General features: G+C 41.3%; 1 long non-coding RNA gene across 1 annotated transcript; it reads left to right on the forward strand.

Annotated features, from left to right (window-relative positions):
- Positions 1 to 5,054: 5,054 nt before the first annotated feature.
- Positions 5,055 to 21,717, forward strand: LOC141552006 (uncharacterized). Its single transcript, XR_012485035.1, has 5 exons — positions 5,055 to 5,544; positions 8,175 to 8,294; positions 10,134 to 10,282; positions 17,345 to 17,383; positions 19,585 to 21,717. It is a non-coding gene; the product is annotated as an uncharacterized LOC141552006 (long non-coding RNA).
- Positions 21,718 to 21,722: the final 5 nt, after the last annotated feature.

Genomic DNA, 21,722 nt, shown 5'->3' on the forward strand with positions numbered 1-21,722 from the left:
GAAGTTCACTTCTTGAGACAGGATACAGGAAGAAGACAAATTTCATCATAATTCACATTTCATTTCAATAAGCATATCCTTGCAGGGCATATATCTAATTAGAAGAGTCTTGAAAATATATTGAAGAACTGACAATGGAGGATCAAAGCTCAGTAACAGAGAGGTCATGTCAAACCACTATGGAGGAGATTTACACGTGCTGTCAAACTGGACAGTTTGGGAGTGTCATGTTTGGCATATTCCGTACCTCTCACTGTATCTGCAGAACTGCAATAACCACTGTTCAATAATCACCCTTACTGTTGTTGATATACAAATATGTAAGTGCGTATGTGCTGGAAGTAAATGATATCTCTTCTACATTCACAACAATGTTTTATCTACAAGAAAAGTTAATATGAGGTCAACCCAATTATGACAATTACTATGTACCATTCCAAATCCAGGATATTCAGTCTTACTAGGATGCTATTCTAACAGACATATCCCAATCAGAAAGGCCAGAAACATTCCTCTTTCTCTCTTCCTCTGCCAGAGGAATCCAGAACTTATCTTCCCTGGCATGAACTAATTCCTCCATGACTTGAGCTATACCCCTAATACTAGGGATATTAAGGACTTCCCTGGAATATAGCGACGAATGACAGAGGGAGACACCTGAATCCATTTCAGTGAGTCAGACAATAAGCATTAAGTGCCTATTACAAGTTGTTTTTAAGAGGGTAAATTGGAAATAATCAACAGAGGGAAAGAGAGACTGGGAAAGGCTTCTTGTAGAAGGTGAGACTTGGATGGAACCAGGGAAGCCAGAAAGTGGAAATGAGGAGGGAGAGAACTGTAGACACGAGGGAAAGCCATGAAAATGCCCAGATCTTGTGAGGCAGTGAAGGTTTGTATTGCGGGTGGTATCAATGTCAGAAGAGAATAGGGGGAAGATGTAAAATGTATTCTAAAAGTAGAATCAAGGGGCCTTGATCACAGATTGGAAATGGGGGGAGGGAGGTAAGGATAAAAGATCAGAGGGAGCTGAAGATGACTCCTAAATTGAGAGCATGCGTGACAGAATATGAGTTTGGGGGAAAAGATAATATCGTCAGTTTTGGATATGTCAGATTCAAGGTGTCTGCTGGACATCTAAAGTGAGATATAAAGTTGGAGATGCAAGATTGGAGGTCAGCAGAGAGTTTAGGGTTAAATAAATAGATCTCAGAATCATCAGTGGCAGAAAATAATCATTGAAACCATGGGAGCTGATGAGATCACCAAATGAAATAGGAAAGAGCCAGAAGAAAGGAGGTCCCGTCGGACAGCCATGGTTAGCATGCATGGCCTAAAGAAAGGTTCAGAAAAGGAGACTGAGAAGTTGGAAAAGTAGGAGAACCAGAAAAGGAAAGTGTCACAAAAACCTAGAGACATAGGAGTTATCTGAGGATATCTAAGGAAGATGACTAACAGTATCAAAGGCAGAGAGCTCGAGAAGGATGAAGATTTAGGAAACAATCATTAGATCTGGCAGTGAAGCTGTCATCAGGAGAGCAGTTTCAGTTGCATGAGGTCAAAAGCCAGACTGCAGAAAGTTTACAATCAAGTGCGAGGAAAGGTAGTGGAGGCATCTATTCTAGAAGGAGCTGTAGCCAAAAGGCAGGAGACATACAGGATGACAGTCTGTGGGGAGGGACCAGCTGAGGGCCCATAGGCCCCGTTGTAGGCAGTTGACAGACAAAAGACAGGGAGAGACTGAGCAGATGAGGGGGTAACAGAGGTAAAACAAGCTGGCATGGGATCCCTGCTATGTTCTCAGAGGTCAGCTTGGTAAGAGGGGCCATCTCTTCATGCAAGACATTCAAGAGGTAGCTGGCAAAAAGTATCGGCAGATGTCAAATGAACAGAGAAGGGAGCTGTCAGTAAATCGTCTCTCTCTCTTTTTTTTTTTTTCCCCAAGAAAATATGAGGGCATCTTCACAACAATGAGATGAACCAAATCAGTTCAATAGAGCAATAATGAACCAAACCAGTTACGCCCATCCCGGAGATGACTGTGAACCACTACAGAGAATTCCCAATCCCTCTGTGTTTGTCTGCCTGCATTTTTTATTTCCTTCACAGGCTAATTGTCTACTATTTCAAAGTCCCATTCTTTTTGTACAGCAAAATAACTGTTTGCACATGTATACTTATATTGTATTTAATTTATACTTTAACATATGTAACATGCATTGTCAACCTGCCATCTGGGGGGGGGGAGGGAAGAAGTTGAAACAAAAGGTTTGGCAACTGTCAGTGCTGTAAAATTACCCATGCATGTATGTGGTAAATAAAAAGCTATAATAACAAATAAATAAGAAAATACGAGGGCAGTAGAAGCCTTGAGCGCAGGGGACGGTCTGCTTTTTTATTTTCAAAACACATGCATAGTTTTCAGCATTCACCTTAGCAAAACCTTGTGCTCCAATCTTTCTCCTTCTCTTCCCCCCTCCTCCCCTAGACATCAAGTAATATCCAATATAAGTTAAACATGTGCATTCTTCCATACAGTTTCCATCATTATCATGCTGCACCAAAAAAAAAAAAAAAAAAAAAAAACGAAGGAAAACAAAAAGCGACCACAACAAAAGCGACAACAGGGAGGCCTACACAGCCCAGACGGGCGGGCCGCCTTCCCACTCAGAGTCCCCACTCAGCGCGGCCCTCCCCAGCAGCGCTGACGGCCGGGGAATTTAGGGCTCCGCGCTGTTTTCAAGGTGGCAGGAACCCTCTAAAGCAGAAGCCAGCACTGCCAGCCCTGCTCTAGCACCGGGACCCCCGTTTTCAACCCCCCAACTGTTAACCGCAGTGCTGACAAACATTCGCTTACACAGAGGGAAGCGCTTAGACAGCGCCGGATGCTCGCTTCCCCGAGAGTTCCGGGAGCTAGCCCGCAGAACCGAGGCCCAGAACTCTGAATCCCACGGGAGCCCCGGGCCCAGCCCGCCCGGCCGCCCTCAGGGCCCGCCCAGCACGAGAGCTCCTTCGAGGCCCGGGGCTCCCTCACACCCCGCCCACCCCGCTCTGGGCCCGAAGGCGCCCCCGGCCCAGGGCGGTGAGTGGGACTCTCCCCCTTGAAGCTGAGGCCTGCTTCTGTGGCCCGGACTTTCGCCCTCAATTTCACTATTATGGGGGAGTTGGGCGCCGACACCCCAGGGACGCTCTTCCTCCCCCCGACAGTGACTCGTGGAGGGCTCTGGCTCGGGGCGTCGAATCCACTACGAAATGTCGCGCCTCCCCGCCCCCAGACCCGGTGGGCTTGCCCTCAGTTGCTTCACCTGTAAAATGAGAGGAGAGAGGGGCCACACGGCGCCGGTGTCCCCCAACCCCCGGGCATTATCCCAAAGCCCCTCTCACCAGGAGCCCCACAGGCACTCCTCCTTACCTGCCCGCTGTCCTGCCATATTCCGGGTCCGGGGAGGGCAGAGGGCCCAGCGGCTACCCAACTGTCACCCAGGGAGAGAGGCGCCCGGGGCTCCGAAAGGGGAGACCAGGAGGGCAAGGGAAACCGTACAGGAGCTGTGGAGAAGTGAGGGGGGCCCAGAGGGCTGGTGGAAGGGGGGCCTCCGGGGAGCTCTAAGGGGTAAGGTGCGACCTAAGGGGGGCCCTGAGGCAGGAGAGGGCCCTAAGAGTAAAGATGAGACCTGTGGGCGGCCCTGAGGGGTCCAGAGAGAAGGGAGGGCTCCGAGGGAGCGGGGGGAGGGAGGTGCCTCAGGCGCTCCCGAAAGTAGGCCCGAGGCGGGACTCAGAGAGGGCCCTGAGGGAGCGCGTGAGGAGGGAAGGGAGACCCTGGGTAAGAAGCGGGGTGTTCTCAGACAAGAGTGTCCCGGGTAAGAGAATGGGGTCTTGAGAAAGACCTCCCTTTGGAGAGTCTCCAGAGGGGAAGCTGAGGCAGAGAACCCGCCGGAGGGGCGGGAAGCTCCCCTGAGGGAAAGGGCAGAGAGGGGGCGGGGCCCGGTTGGAGGCCGGAAGTGGGCGGAGCCGTGGCTGAGCTGAGGGCGAGGCGCTCCCTCGAGTGGCGCCTCAGACTCGGCTTCCGGTCCCTCCACGTGCCCGGGGCAGCCTCAGCGGGCCTCATCTCCACCTTCTGGCTCCGTGATTTTCCTCAGCTGGGAGAGACTCAGATTGCAGCCCTGCCCGCTCTGGGGGCCGCAGCCGAGGGCGCCCAGGGTGAGGCCCCGGGGGAGAGGGGAAGGGAGGTGGTCCTGGGAAGGAGGGGCCGGGGGCAGCCGCACCTCAGCACGAGGGCTCCTGGCCCTGGCTCTTTTGAGGCCGTGCCCGAAAGTGGACTGGGCCGAAGATTTTCCCCCCTTCCTCCTCCCCCTTCCCTCCTCATCCTGTCCCCCCCCCCTATTTTGTTAAGACCAACCACACCGGTAATAAATTATAAACTCCGGACTTGGCAGTCTGGCCAGAGGACAGGCGGGCGTGCGCCCCGGGCCTGCGCCCCGGGCCTGCGCCCCAGCTCCGGTGCCGCGTGTCCGAGAGCGCGGGGATACACCCCACCCCCACCCTGGCCCCCCACCTCCCGCCGTGCACTCCCCAGGCCTCCCCCTCCCGGAGATGCTGAAAAAACGTGGCATTTTAAAAGTTACCCAAAGGGAACAGCGTCAGCCGGGACAAATAACAGAAAATGACGTGGCCTTTTTTACATGAGAAAATCTTACCTTGGGGGCAGCTAGGGGGCGCAGTGGAGAGAGCACCGGCCCTGAATTCAGTAGGACCCGAGTTCAGATCCAGCCTCAGACACTTAACACTTCCTGGCTGTGTGACCCTGGGCAAGTCACTTAACCCCAGCCTCAGGGGGGAAAAATCTTACCTTCCTACTTGAATGAAGCGGCTCGAGGCCAGGGCTGTGTCCTGGGTACCTTGACTTCCCTAGCTCGAGGTCTGGAAATGGAGAACAGGAATAAAAATAGACCACACTCACCGGCATTTAGAAAAATATTGGGATGAAACCGCATTTAAGTCGAGTGAACGGACTTTTGGAAACAGCTGGGTTTTCTCTGATTTGGAACTGAATGGAAGCAGCCCCAGAGCCTTGATTGCCCGGAGGAAACCTGGCTTCCAGAGCCACCTCTTTCACATCTTATAAAAAACAAGGCTCAGTCATGGAGCGTCTTTCATTTATCAAATTGCAAGCCCGGGGCTTTGTGCTCCGTGGACCTCACTCAGGACACACCCCGCTGGTGGTTTTCTCTGCCACCATTTTGTTCCAAGAAAGGGAAGGGAAGGCGAACTTATTCCTTCTTTAGTGGAATATTCAGATTGGTCAGAATTCGGAAGACTCCTTCAAAAATGGTTACAGAGCAACGAGATTCCCGGCTCTCTAGCTGGGGGGGGGGGGGGGGTAGACTGGACCATCAAGCCCACCTCCCTCCTTGTTTGAGGAGGAGAAACTGAGGCTCAAGGAGAGAAAGCGGAAATAGACGCCAGAGGTGGTGCTTGAACCCAAGTCTTGATTCCAGAGTTAGTACAAATGTTTATAGTCTAGCTGAAGGAGTTCCTACTTTTATTCAGGTAACTAGGATATTTACCCTTGATAAGCACACCTGGCAGCGGGTAATAGGGATTTAGAGGTAGCTGTCCATCTAGTTTCTTCTGTGCCTTCACTTCTCTGCAATCCCAGTGTGGCCCCCAGCCTCATCACCTCATTTCTTGCTCTCTTGTTTGCCTGCCTCTCTCCCCCATCCTTCACACAGAAGCAAAATTACTTTTATACACACACACACACCCCGGGGCCTTGGCTGTCTCCAGTTAGTTTGGAGAATGTAATGAAAATGCCTTTTCGGCCATTTGAGGTCCTTCATAATCTGGGTCTCAATATCCTATCCAGCCTGAGCTCATCTCACCCCAAGGGGACTATTAGCTCTTCTCCAAATTGAATATGTCATTCCCTGCTTTTATGCAGGCTGGCCTCTGCACCTTCTGGAAAGCCCTTAGACATCTTTCTGGGCCTTGTAAGCGCAGATATGGTGTGTCTCAGAAGCCTTTTATAATCACCTCACCTCAGAGCCACTAATCCTTGGTCAAATTTTCCCCGCCTATGGTGTCTGCATCTCTTTGTTTTCTTATCCCCTACTTGTTTGTGCAGGGATTTTCACCTGATTAAGATTCATCTCCTCCCTTTTGTCTTACCTGATAGAACTTCCTAATCCTGATTATTTGTTTGATCCTGATAGGTTTTCACTGTTAACTTGTGCTTTTTTTAGATTTCTGTGATTTTACATAGATAGATAGATAGATAGATAGATAGATAGATAGATATAGACATATATGTATGTATATATATATATACATACATATATGTCTATATCTATATATGTGTGTGTATAATTTACATACCTATACATTTATATATACATATATATATAATACACAAAATCACAAAGATATATATGTGTGCGTGTCTATATAATATATAGAATCACAAAGATATATATATGTATGTATGTTTGTGTGTATGCTGTGTCTATTCCTGTTCATTCAGTTCTGTCTCCTCTCAACTACCCTGTAAGCTTTTCAAAAGCAAAAACTGCCAACTCCTGTAGGCAGGAACCCCTACTTATTCATGTTTTGCAGCCTGCATTATGCCAGTCACTGTGCTCCACATGGTATAAGCTCAATAAATATTTTACTTCTTGGGTGTCTTTCCACAGTCCTTATGGTGTTCTCTGCTCAGTTTTTTTATTTAGTTTAACAAATATTTATACAGATTCTGCTCTACACATACTAATGTGATTATTCCACATAAGGAATTTTTTCTTACTGAACATGTGCTATGTGGAATGAAGGAATAAGAACTTATTAAGCCTTACAAAGTGCCAAGCACTGTATTAGTCCTGGGGATACAAAGAAAAGATGGGCTGCCCCCTGCTCTCAGGCAGTTCACTCTCTAATTAGGGGAGAGTCCAAGCTGCAAGGCCTGTGGAAAGACCCAGCAGCTGGAAGGGCCAAGACTCCTTAGATGATGGAAGGGGGCAGTCTGCAGGGCCTATAGAGCATAGGAGGCTGCGGCAAGGCAGATGGTAAGGACTGATGTCATTTTCATGTCACTAAACTGGTAGTTTGGGGGAGAGGGGAAAGAAATGGCAGAAGGTACCTGGTGGTAGAGGGCAAAAAGTTACCAAACTCTGTACTTGAGAGGATACAAGATGACATGCAAATGATAAGAAAGCTAACAGTGAGAGACAATCTACATTAAGTGCCCAATTAATTCACTTAGTCACCAAGAGCCCAGAGATCAGGTCTGGAGAGCTCATTTTTGGAAGGAGTGGGGGAATGTGTTCTGCACCTAATCACAAAATAAGACAAACATTTTGAAATACAAAATAGAACAGAAAGATAAATTAAAAAACCAAAATAGAACAAAAAAAGGATTGGACATGAAGCCTCATATTGATGTAACCACTTTACTTTTAAAATATGTAATAAATTCAGCATTTTTTCAAAGCTGCCCAGCCTGTCAGTTTCCTGATTTTACTGATTTTTCTGTTGTCTATTTTTTTTTTTACCAATTTCTATTTTTTGCTGTGCATTTTTTTAAATGTCTCAATGTCCACCTTTGTACTCCCTCCCCTCCATTTTGGTACTCTTATTCCTCTCCTTCTCCCAATTAAAATACAGTAAAAACAATATTGGATCAAATACAAATTGTCTCCAAAAATTGGCACATCATTTTACTCTATGTTGAGAGCTCAATTCAATTCAGGAAGTAGGGAGTTAGTAATGGATGTGGGATTCTGGCGTGATCAGAGAATCTTCTGGGTAAGGGTTTGTAAAGATGAGAAGTTAAGAAATTGTAAAATAAGGCATGGACATGTGAGTAAAGCCCTATGGATAGAACAAAAAAAGGTTTGTGGAATAGAGATAATACAATTGTTGGATTTTTCTAAATTTTAAATTATTTTATTCTCTTCCCCATTCTCAAAATTCTTATTAAATATTTTTGTTGGCCTCCTGCAAGGAGAACAAAGCTAAGCTCGAATATACACAACATGATACAAATAGTATGAACAGATGAAAGCTCCGTTTCCAAGAGAGGAGGAAGGTACTGTACTGTCAGTCTCTGGATGGAGGAATTTCTCCATCAGGTTGCAACATGGCCTTGAACACAGAGCATCTATTTTGTTTACCTTCCCTCATCTTAGGTGAGTGGTACTAGAGGTAACTAGTCCAAGTCATAACCATCTGAGGAACCATGAGAGGTCCAACAGCTGAATTGAAGTAATAGGTCTACCAAGTGAAGAAACATCCCTGAGGATGGTAGAGTATGTTGGATCTGATCCTGGGAAGAATTTGTGCATTGGTGATTTGATGGGGGACATTGCTGGCAGCCACTACTAAAATGATGAGTTCATTTTCTGGGACTGAACTAAAGAGGAGAGTGTGCTTTCAGGTTTCTGAGGTTTTTGTAGTTCTGTCCTTGTTATGCTTTTTCTGTAATTATCTTTTTTTTCCTTTTTTTATTAAAGAATTTTATTCTCAAAACATATGCACGGATAATTTTTCAACACTAATCCTTGCAAAAGCTTGTGTTCCAATTTTTCCTTCCCTTCCCTCTCCCCTCTCCCCTAGATGGCAAATAATCCAATATCTGTTACACATGTTCAAAATACATGTTAAATCTAATATATGTATACATATTTATACAAATATCATACTGCAAAAGAAAAATCAGTCCCAAAAGGAAAAAAAATGAGGAAAAAGACAAAACGCAAGCAAACAACAACAAAAAATACTACCTTGTGATCCACACTCAGCTCCCATAGTTCCTCTCTCTGATTGCAGATGACTCTCTTCATCACAAGATCATTGGAAGTAGCCTCTAATTATCTCTTTCTTAAAGCTAATTGATATTAATTGGCACTGAAAAGAGACTAAGTGGTAAAAATTATGTTGGTATAATAATTTCTGGTATGGTGATATTAGGGAAATATTAACTTGAGATGAGTATATTGACTGAAATGCATAGTTGATTGAATAGAAGCTCATGAACTACTTTAAGTGTTTAGAAAGATATCCCTCACCCCCATGGATGTACCCCCTAAAACACTGAAGGGAGCAGTGCTTTGCTCTGCTTTGGGAAACAATATAATAATAGTAAGAATAAGAATATGGGTTGGGAGAACAAGTCCAGAGCCTATATTTTCGCAACATAAATTTACCAGAGTTTATTTAGCCATTCCCACATCATTAAGGAAGTGGGTTTCCCCCCTTTCATTTGCTGTTACATATAGTACCATTATCTATAGTGTTTTTTCTTGTTATATAACTTCCTTAAGATAGGAATCCAATAGTATGGGATAACCAAGTGAAAATTAACTAATTTTATATCTTATGCAATTCAAAATTGCTTTCCTCAAGTTCTCACTGGGGACCAAGTTCTTTCCTAGTTTTCTACCTTTGGGGTTTTGTTGTTTTTTTGGTTTTGGTTCCTCAAAGACAAGATTCTACTGGGTAAATTTCATTACAAGTCTTGTTTCCTTCTTTTATCCACCCCTAATCCACTTTTCTAGTTTTTATCCAAATCCATACACTAAATGTTTTCTAAATTGATAGGTCAATGTTGACCTAAATTATTTCCCTAAATCTCACTGAACTTTTTTTTCTGAATTTTTTATCATATCTAATTCTATAAAGTAGTCATTTCAAAGTGTGGTCTATGCATTCCTAGGAATCTCCAAGACCCTTTCAGGAGGTTCTTGGGATCAAAATTACTTTCAAATGAATACTAGGATGTTAACTGTCTTTTAATTTTTTTTTAATTAATAGCACTTTATTTTTTAATTACATGTAAACATTCATTTCTTTTTTATAAAGCTTTTAATTTCCAAAACACATGCATAATCTTCAACATTCATCCTTTGTGTTCTAAACTTTTTTCTCTCTCTTTCCCCCAACTCCTCCCCTAGATGCAAGTAATACAATATATGTTAAACTTATACAATTCTTCTCTATGTATTTCCATAATTATTATGCTGGACAGAAAAATCAGATCAAAAAGGAAAATAATGAGAAAGAAAACAAAATGCAAGCAAACAATAAAAAAGTGAAAATGCTACGTTGTGATCTATACTCAGTTCCCACAATCCTCTCTCTGCATACAGATAGCTATCTTCATCACAAGATCATTGGAACTGGAATCTTATAATTGTTGAGAAGAGCTACATCCACCAGAATTAATCATCATATAATCTTCTTGTTGCTGAGTACAATGATCTCCTGGTTCTCCTCACTTCACGCAGCATCAGTTCACGTAAGTCTCTCCAAGCTTCTCTAAATCATCCTCCTGTGTAACATGCACTCCTGGCAGTTACTATTACCAGTCTGTCCTAGGCCCAACAGAGTACCTTTGACCACTGACCTTTGCAGTGTCAACTCTACCTGGCTCGCCTTCTCTGAGGCCTTCAAAGGTCTCTGGCCACGATCTCTTGAATCTATAGCTTAATAACCGGTAGCGCACTCAAGAACAGCCACGTGTAATCTTAAAAGCCTTTATTATACTTACTCACATAATGCCCTGACTTGTTGGTTCCGAGTGAACACCTGGTCAGAAGACCCACATGTTCACTACCAAAATCCTTACCTCTTCGGCTATCCATCTCGGCTTGGCCACCCAGGCTAGGGAGCCAGGTTAAAGAGCGCCAGGTTAAAGAGAGCGACTGCTGCCTGCAGTGGGCTTATAAAGGGCCTGTGGGGTCACACACACAGCCAATCAGTGAGAGAGTCACCCATTACAAAGCTATCTCAATGTGGCCAAGATCCCACCTATAAGACAGTCCTAATATCCACAGATATTACTTCCTGGGGGACTCAAATCTCTCGATGCGCTGTGGCGCCGCCCATTTAAAGGGCTCTTACACTCCTGATAATTTCTTATAAAACAATAATAATGCATAACATTCATAGATCACAATTTATTCAGTCATTCTCCAACCAATGAGCATCCACCAATTTCCAGTTCCTTACTACCTCTAGAAGAGCTGCCACAAACATTTGTGCACATGTGGGTCCCTTTCCCTCTTTTATGATCTCTTTGGGATACAAACTCAGTAGTGAGACAGCTGAATCAAAGGATATGCACAATTTGATAACCTTTTGGGCATAGCTCCAATTTGACCTTCAGAAAGGCTGGATCAGTTCAGAACTCCACCAACAATGCAATGTGCCCCAGTTCTTCCCACATCCCCTCTAACATTTATCATTTTCTTTTCCTGTCATCTTAGTCAATCTAATAAGTATGAGGTGGTATCTCAGAGTTGTTTTATTCTCTAATCAATAGCATTTTTTCATCTGACTAAAAATGGCTTTAATTTCTTTATCTGACAATTGTTCATATCTCTTGACTATCAATCAGGGAATGACTTGGTATTCTTATAAATTTGAGTCAGTTCTCTAGATATTTTAGAAATGAGGCTTTTATGAAAAATACTAGCTATAAAAATTGTTTCCTGGTTTCTTACCCACCTTTAAATCTTGGTTACATTGGTTTAGTTTGCGCAAAAACTTTTTAATCTAATGTAATAAAAATTATCCATTTTGCGTTTCATAATTCTAGTTCTTTGGCCATCAATTCCTCCCTTCTACACAGATCTGACAGGTAGACTATATCTTGTTCTCCTAAATTGCTTATAGTGTCAACCCTTTATGTCTAAATCATAACCTTACTGCTATTTGTCTTTTAAGACATTCCTTCCTTTTTCAACTAAATTATCTGCATAAGTCTAGGTTTTCTTCATGTATTTCAACCAAAATAACATCACAATAGACTTGAATACAAAAGAAAATAGGATATCAGACATTTTTCTATTAAGCCCCAAATTTAAAAGATTTACAAAAATATGTAAAACAATACCACTCTTCTCACAATTGTTTTTGTCTTGGAAAATAGTCATTTTTCATTAAATTATTATTTTTATTAACCTGTAATAAGTTTATTATCCTGATCTTGGTAAGAGATCTGAATGCTTTCTCTTCCTCTTCTCCCTTGAAACGTGAAGATTAGGAGTTTAACAAGAGAGCTCTTACCTGTAGGAAAATCTAGACCCAGCAAGGGAGCAAAAACCAAACTCAAAGGAATGTAAGGGCAGGCGACAGCTCTGAAAATTGGGACTTCTGGCAACCATGGATCCAAGAGAGAAGGCCTTGTGGATTCTGTCTGTGAAACAGGAAGGCGTGGTGCCTCACCTGGGAAGCAGCACAAAAGTACCAGCAGAGGAACTAGGCTTGTGGAGGGAAGCGCTTTGGCCATGTATTCCCTCCAAGTTTGTTTCTCTGGAATGCACTTGATGTGGGTGCCCACTCTTGTCACTGACACTATTTGCACTATAAGAGGAGTATACCCCAAGATTATGAGAGATAAGGTTGGATAGCCATCTTAGTGCATCATTTTGTTTTGGTGTCAGAGCTATAATTTTAGAAATGTGAACCCACCAGGTACCTTGAATCCAAGAATGCTTTACTCTAAAGTGCAGCCTCTTAAACCGTGGGTTTTACCCCATCTTGTAACTGTTTATGGAAATCATGAAATTATGATTTATTACCAGTAAATGTTTAATTTGTATACCTATTTTATATATTTCTATACCTGGAGTCACGTAAACATTTCTCTGGCAAAAAGAAGTTTCAGATAGTAAAAGTTCGAGGACCAACTTAAGACTGAGTGGTAGAGGTAGCAGAGCTCCTGGAGGGGATGCTTCATTAGCTGGGGGACCTGGAGTCTTTCCTCACCTTCCAAACCGGGATGATATTTTCAGTAAAAACCTTGAATGGTTGATGAAGAATCACATGAAATTAGTTCCTTGTATCGATGAGGGATGACTACCTAAATGTCAACCACCTTTGTATGTGGAGCACTTTGAACCAGGCCCAAAGGATTTGAGATGGGTAGAGCCTAGATATTTTTAGAAATGATCTGGACTGCCCCACTCCATGTCTCCAAGGAAGATAGCTGTTTCCTCCTTTGTGGAGATGAGAACAGGTGTGATTAGGTGATTACTCCTTCTCTCCTCTACAAGAGGGGGGTGGGCTAGAATTAAACCTATCTGTCACACAGAAGATATTTTCAGTCCAGGCTTACTATGCTCTTTTGGGTTTCAGAGACAAAGCCACTTTCTGTGCTGGCTAGAGGGGGAAAAGTCCATTCTAGACCAAGAGAGGTCATAGCTTAACCAGGGCCTAACCATGGAGTTTAGCTAATATCAAACACTAAGCACACAAAATGCAATTTCAGCTAACAAGCAAACCTCAAAGCGATCAGAAAAATAGTGATTGGGATACTGACTTTGATTAATGTAGGTGATAGAATACACAAGAGTAAGAGCTTGTACCTTGAATGTGAGATGAAATCTTAGCTTGACCAAGGAGAGAACAACCTCCCCAGAAAAATCTACTTTTAGCAGTCCCTAAGGTTGCAGAAGCTAATCAAGAGACATGTTGATGTGATTTGTGGAAGTTCTTAGGGCTCTCTCTAGCAGTTCCACTTTAGCACATACCTCTTTTCCTCACCTTCTCTCTCCTTTCTCCAAGCAGCCTACTTTTCAGGAGTCTGTTTTTCCTCTGTCTTACAGAGACTGTCAAACCTTCCTGGGATGGGCTCCAGGTTGCCCAGGACTAGTCCCCTAGAAATAAACTAATATCTCCCTAATTTTTTTTAAACTTCCAATCAGTTTCTGACTTTACTTCCTACAAGTGAGCCAAGGCAGGTCAATGGAATAAGTTCCCCAGAGCTTGTTAATTTTTTAAACATATCATTTCTTGAGAAGTAATATGAAATAATAAAAAGAATAATTAAAAAAAAACCCAGCAGAGATCTGGGTTTGAATCTTGGCTGGTTCTGACTAATTGTGACCTTAAGCAAGTCATACTATTCCAATGAACCCCCCCTTCCTCCCCATTTCTTTATCTATAAAACAGACAATAATAATTCTTGTGATATCTGCCTTCTAAGGGAATTGTGAGAAAAGTGTCTTATTACACTATACACACTTGCATTGTGATGACTGTGCTTGAAAGGTGTTAGGAAAGCTGCAGCATGAAGGACCTCACCAAATGCAGCCCCAGTCTCAAATATATTCTCAAATTTCTTGTAATTACTCATCCTGAAATATTTGCAGTTGAAGGAACAGAGTTCAGTTACCCAAAATCAATGGACTGTGTTAATGCCCACGAAGTTATAATTGTATTTCTTAGGCAGAAAATGCTCAAAGGAAAGAGAAAGCTCAATGCCCTTCCTCTTAAGTGATTATTTAAATGACAACATTTAAAAATCTCTGAGGAGGGGGAGTGGAGAACAGAGACAACTGAAAACCTTGTCCTGGATGTTTGTTCCCATGGCTCTTTGGTAGTCAGCTAGCAGCACATATAGCCTGAGAAGGGATGATGAATAAAAGCAATTCTCTAACACTGACCTGTTCCAACCAGTTCATCAACACTGGAAAGAAGAGGGATCAGGAGAAACAGTTGTCATAGTTACTAAAGCCAGGATAGAATTTCCAGCCTGAAAGCGCCAAGTTATTCTTAGAAATTACTAATGGCAGTGGAAGGCATGGGCAGTGGAGGGAGGGGCTGAACACATCTACTTTGTTCCTTGTTCTTGACTGGCAGGAACAGATTCTGACCAGAAAGTTTAAGCTTAGCACTTTGTAACCACTTTTTTCCTTCCCTCCCCTCTCCATTTAAATACTTCCAAACTTAACAAACACCAAATTAAAGAAGCATTTTTATCTACATTATCGAATAAAGCAGAGGATTACCCAGAAAACCACAAATTTCTGATATAGAGATTAGTAGAATTGTTTAAGTTGATTTTTCTTATCTTTTGTTAGTTTTTTTTTTTTTAATAGTCTATATTTCCTCCTTTGTTTTCTCCCTCCCATTTCCCAAACAGCCGACTCTTACAAGAAGGAATTTTGGGGAGTGGGGGATGGGAAAGGGGAAAAGCAAAGAAAGCAACAAATTCAGTCAAACGTATCAATATGTTACCAAAAAAAAAAACAGACATAAGCCATGCTCCACAATGAATGCAATGAACCAATACCCTCCTCCCCAGCCTCCTCACAGAGGAGCTAGCTGTTTTATCTCTGCTTTGGGAACAAGCTTGTTTGTTCTAATTTTGAAATGCTCTTTTTCTTTTTTGAATTATTTACATTGTTGTAATCATTGCATCCATTGCTTTCCTGGATCTACTTACTTTAATTATCATCATTTCTCTTGAGTCTTTCTGGGATTTTTCATTCATCCTGCTCATTGTTTCTTGCAACAGAATAAATAATATTCTGTGTCACTCATGGCCCAAAATGTGTTTTACCTTTCCTAAACAGTGAGCATCTATTTGTTTCTTTGCTGTATCATCTCTAGTTTAGAGTCCGGTTTTCCAGTTCCAATTGTTCACTAATGAAGAGAATCACTCAGAGAGAAAACTATGGGAAATGACTGTGAACTACAACATAGCATTTCCACTCTTCGTGTTATTGTTTGTTTGCATTTTTGTTTTCCTTCTCAGGTTTTTTTTTCCTTTTTTCTAGATCCGATTTTTCTTGTGCAGCAAGATAACAGTATAAATATGTATACATATAGTATTTAACATATATTTTCACATTTTAATATGTATTGGACTACCTACCTTCTAGGGGAGGAGGCAGGGGGAAGGAGGGGAAAAGTTGGAACACAAGATTTTACAAGGGTCTTTGTTGAAAAATTACCCATGTGTATGTTTTGTAAATAAAAACTTATAAAAAATCTCTCTATAAAATATCAGATTTTCCTTTTGCAGTCTTTTTAATTGGGAAGCAACCTCATGATGACATGAGCCCTGGGCCAGGTCAGAGGACGTGGTTTAGGATTGAAGTTCTGTCACTTCCTGCCAACCTGTGTGGCCCTGTACAAATCACTCAACCTTTCCAGATCCCGGTTTCCTCATCTATAAAATTAGGTGATTGAACTAGATGACTTCCGAAGTCTCTCTTAGATCTTAACCTCGGATGCCATAAATGTCAGTAGGATAGTTTAATAGGTGACTTCATGGCTGTAAGGCATTTCCTCAGACCATGTAAATTGCATCTCATCTATGTACTGGAAATCAGCCTTTCCCCCTTCAGATGAGAAACTAAATTGTCCTGAGTAAAAATAGACATGGGCATATGGGGAATCCCAAATGGAAGGCTTCACTGGGAGAAGCTGCCTTTTAAAAAAAATCAAGGTGTGGAGATTCCCCCCAAATATTAAGCCCTTGGAGTTTATTGCTCAAGGGCTCTAAGCCGAGCAGCAAAACTTAAGCCCACAGAGAGGCAGTTCCTAAAAATTACAGACAGTCTGGATTCATGTTCTAGTAAATCATTTGGTCTGTGTTGTTCTGTTACTTGGGTTGGTTTCCTGCAGCATGCTTGCTCTTCAGCTGTTTGGTTGGCTATGGGTTTTGTTTGGCATTTTTGGTTTGTTTGTTTTTTTCTTGTGAGAATCTTAAGTTTTCTTGGTGTAACTGGTACTCTAGGTCAGTTGCTTTGGCCTATAGAGAATTCATGGTTTGATGAGTATTTATCCCACCAGTCAGAAGATCCAAGTTCAAGGACCAACTGTGTTACTGTGTGATTATGGACATTGCTCCACTTCTCTGAGGCTTCTCGTTTCTTCTTAGCTATAGAGCTAATATTTACACTACTACCTTATAAGGTTATCTTTGTTATAAAGTATATACTAACAACCTATTAAAAACATTGAGAAGCTAGAAGATCTCAAACTACAAGTGATTGAGTAGCTTTCCACTGCCCATGGGAACCCAAGGACCTCCAAAATATGGCTTTGTTCTATCTATTCAGCCTTATCTTCTGCTATTCCCAAATAGAAGGGGTGAAATAACATGCTGGTTGACTGATCAACTGACTGACCCTTGGACCATCTGATTGTCCAACAAACAAGTTCACCTTTACTTGTTTTGTTCCTCTCCACCTGGAATTTCATTCCTTTCTACCTTATCAGCATCTAATAAAGACATTCTTCCCTCATCTTCTGACATATTACAGTAAAACTAAAGCAGGAATCTGGAAAGATAAGAACTTAATATGGTAGACTAATATAGTATTACATAGATTTAACAGTTGCTACTCTGTTCCGTTTCATTATATTATTATATTATATTGAATATATTTATATGTTTATATTAAATGACATATTATTTAGTAGAGAAAAATAAAGTATTTGGGGGCATTTTATAAAAAGGCAGATTTTGAACATAGCTCCAGATCATAATTTTTTATTTAAAAAAATGTTTTTATAATATTGTTTCCTTGGGGAATTTACATATTGGGACTTTCTTTTCCAGCACTGTATCTCAGCAGAAATACAAGAATTGCATCTCCAGGTAAGCAAATTATCTTAGAATACAATATCAACAGGGAGATTTTTTTTTAAGTGATTAATTTTCTAGGTTTTCCCAAAGCTTTTTTGAAAATCAGTGCTATGCTGAGAATTTGGCCATCATGGTAATCATTAAAAGTCTAAAAGTTTATGGGAAGCACATGCATTCCTCCTGAACTACTTCCTTTGGGTCATTTACCACATACATTCTTCCAAGGTTTCCAGACTGCCAAGACTAAAAGCTGGCAAATAGGGTTTGAGATTTCACTTTGGGCACAAAACAGCTTCTCCCTGCTTTATTGAAGGCTCTGGGAAGAATTTAACCAGTTAGAGGCTAAAAACACTAAACCCCTTGAACATCAAAAAGAACAAATAAGCATGGTGCTGCATTTAAGAACAACAACCAAGTTAAACATCAATTCTCATAAAAATTTTAAGCTGCCTTTGACCACCTCATTGAGCCCATATTTCTCCTAGGTGCCACCAAATGTATGTTATGATCTGTTAAGAAGTGGAAATGGATGATTAGAGGGATTTTACTATTTTTAAAAAAATGTGTGACTTCTTAACTGCAAGTGCTCAGAGTCCAAAAGAAACTGGCAGAAGTATAACGTCTTAAGGAGCTCATGCTGTCCTGGCTAAGCCAGTGTCTTCTCAATTGTACTTAGAACTTTAGCCAGCAGATAGTCTGGGTTTTTTAACATGACACAGCAGCAGGAGAGAGGATGGGCCACTTCTTTTTGAATAAAGAAAGAGGTTGGTATTTTAAATGTAGGCAAAACCAATACAAAATCTATTTTTAAAGGGTTTGCTTTTTTTTTTCTTTAAAAAAAATGTTGCTTTCTTTTGTTATTCCATCAATCATTTTTTAATCAGCCCTATGTTCCCATATACTCAACCACACACTGAACTTTCCCTTGCTACAAAGAAAAAGATTTAAGCAAAACACAAGAATAAGTTGGGGAGGGAATGAAAGGGGAGTGGGAAGAAGACTTTGTTTCATCACCTGAACTCTGAGGTCGAGATAAATAAAGCATTTATTAAATATTTGCTGTGTCCCACACGCAGTGATAAGTGCTAGGGAGTGGAAAGCAAGACTATACCTGCTCTCTAGGAGCTTCCATTCTGATTAAAGAAAGACAAACTATCACAATATAACATTCTCATTCCTTTTTTTGTTGTTCGTTTGCATTTTGTTTTCTTATTCATTTTCTTTCCTTTTTGATCTGATTTTTCTTATGCAGCAAGATAAGTGTAGAAATGTTTACATATATTGGATTTAACATATATTTTAACATATATAACATATATTGGATTCCTTGCCATCTAGGGGTGGGGGTGGGGGGAAGGAGGAGAAAAATCTGAAACTATGTGAGAGTCAATGTTGAAAAATTATCTGTCCATATGTTTTGAAAATAAAAAACTTCAGTAAAAAAAATAAATGAAAAAAAAAATAAAGGAAGGTTAGAAATAAAGAAGTGAGGGCTGACAGAGACAGGGCTGCTGATGAGGTAGGAGAGCAGACTAGAGGATAAGAGGTTCAAGGATTGAAGTGATCATGGCTGAGACCCTTCATGAAATGGTGGTCCTGGCCAGGGACTTGCCAATCAGGAGGGAAGGCCCTAGAGTAAGGGCATCTCAAGATGGATAAGGCTGCCAGGGAGGAGGTGGGACAGTCCACAGGATGAGATAAGCTGGAATCAAGACTGCTTATTGCAACTAATCCGAGTTTGGCTCCCTTCCTAAATTCCTCACGGTCATTATGTCCTATAGCACCGTGGCGTGCCTTCCATTCATATGTCCCAATTTGTTCAGCTGTTCCCAAGTTTATGGGCAGTTGCTTTATAACTGTTTTGTTGGATTTTTTTCTGGCACAAGACTATTAAGATAAAGTTTCTGAAAAAGAAATTCTGGTCTGGAAGTATATTAGATTGATTTCACCAGCCTTATTCCTATCTTGGACTCAAAGGGAAATTTTTTCTTGGTTTGAGTACAAGTGAAGGTATGATGAATAGGACAGTCCCGGTATCCAGTGACTCTGGGCTGTGAAAGAATTTGGAGCCCTCGCCTGCTGCCTTACAAGCTCACCCTTGGAGAGAAATGGAAAGACATCTACAGCTTTACTGTTTAAATAGTAAGAGTGGGTCCTGTCAGGACAGTGCTCCCATCAGAGGAAAATCAGCCTGTGTGATTCTTCTGCCTCAGGTGAAGTGGGGACCCACAGATGTTAGTGGGACTGAGTGGGAGCTGAAGACAGCCTGGATGTGATGAGGAAAACTGCAGCTGGACCCCAGAGGACGAGCTACACCACTGCCAAAGATGACCATCTTGACTCTGGCAAAGCAATTTCCAGGAGTGTGAGTTACCCCTTAGCCACATGGCCTTTCTGAGCTTGATCCCACTTTTCCTTGGACTTGGAGTGCTGTATACTAACTGTTCTTACTGTATGAAGTATCTACTTTTAAAAGCGAATTAAATCTGACTAATTTCAAATCATGGGGACATCACACAAGTGGAAACCCATGAGCTAGTCTTGGAAAGCCAACACTCAGCACTACCCTTAGGGCCCTGAGGGCAGGCATCTATTCTCTGGGGACCCGATCTGTCAGCCTAAGCAGGGACTGGGAAAACAAATCTAAAGCCTTTGTTATACTTGCCTCCATTTAAAAAAAAAATCAGGTTATTCACAGCATCTAGAACATAAGTAGGTATTTTAATGTATCAGAAATGAATGCCAAAGGTCTCCTCTAATTTAAAATCCTCTGAATCTGAGTATAATCAGATTTCTAAAACTACAAGAGGTTAGAAGTTATCTATTCCCAAACTCTAATCCACAGGATAATCCTCTCAGCAGTATCCAAGAGATATTTATTCTATTTACCTTAGAACATGAAGGTCTCACCACATGCCATAGCAATTAATCCTATTTTTTTTTTTTTTTGGATGGCTCTAATTATGTGAATTTTACAATATGGAATCAAAATGTATTTCCGCAAACATTTCACCCATTCTAGTGTTATGTTCCAAAAAAAAGCAGAATAAATCAAATTCCCCCTTCCAACATCAAGCCTTAAAGGCCATTTTGTGGTAAAGATCCCTTGTTCCTTCAGATGTTGTGGGAAGATTGTTTTAGACTCAGTTTGGTGAGCACTGAGTCTGTCATTATCTTTTAACATGTAACATATAAAACTGAACACAATTGTCTGGGTCTTGTCTTACTTGTTTGGACCACAGGAATCTGTTATCTCCAGAACTTCTCTCCTTAAGGCAGATCCACACAGAGCTGTCAGTAAACTCTACCTTGGATTACCATCACTGTTCTGCAATCTGTGAAAACTCCCAGGTTCATAGCCTAGTCCATGTCATTTTTAATACCTCTTCACTGATGGGTAAGAAAGAATAGCCACAATAAGGACATAAGTCAAAGTAGAGCCATGAGTTCACAGCCACATGGAGGCAACTCAGAGGAAGGGCAAAATGTCCAAAGTTTAATTACTTACCTGTATTCCAGTATTTTGTCCTTCTCACCCAAATCCAGCTAGAAAATAAGAGACCACTGGCTGGTAGCTAACCAAAAGGCGTGCAATAAGGACCCAGGAAACAAAGAATCCCTCCCTGCCTAAACCCTGGCTCTCCATCCATAGCTTCAGAAATTTCCAAACACAAGTGTGCCACTTGCATGTGCTCCATCATTGAGCTTTCCTTGGCCAGGGTTCAGTTAAGCTACAAAGACGTTCTTTAATTTGTTGCCATCTTTACCACTAGGTCAAAGGGTAAGTACTGCTTAGTGATTTTTGTGATATAGTTGCAAATTACAGAATGGCTAAAACAGTTCACTGCTCACCAAAGTGTATTAGTGTACCTTTTCTTCAGCAATTGAAATATTCCATTCCAAATTTCCAGTTTCACAAACTGATAGGTAGAATCTCAGTTATTTTAATTTATGTTTCTAATTATCAGTAATTTTTAAGCTTTGTTTTTCATTTCATTGTTAAAATCTTAGATTTTTTTTTCCTTTGAAAAATATCTATTTTTATTCTAGGTTTATCATTTAGAGAGGTTCAATTTTATAAATTGACAATAGATTGATAGTTTTATCTTTGATAATTAGAAAGGTTTAATTTTATAAATTTGAATGTGTTCTCTATGTATTTTGGAAATGAGACCTTTAAACAAAATTGCCCATTTTTTTGCCTTTGATGTTCACTATATTATCTACAGTTGTGAAAAGGTATCTTCATTGCTCTTCTGTTTTGTTTATGATTAATTTTAATACTAATATTAATTTTAATAGTATTTTATTTTTCCAAATATATGCAAAGATAGTTTTCAACATTCACTTT

This window comes from Sminthopsis crassicaudata, chromosome 1 (genome assembly GCF_048593235.1).
Source record: "Sminthopsis crassicaudata isolate SCR6 chromosome 1, ASM4859323v1, whole genome shotgun sequence".
Classification (NCBI taxonomy): Eukaryota; Metazoa; Chordata; class Mammalia; order Dasyuromorphia; family Dasyuridae; genus Sminthopsis; species Sminthopsis crassicaudata.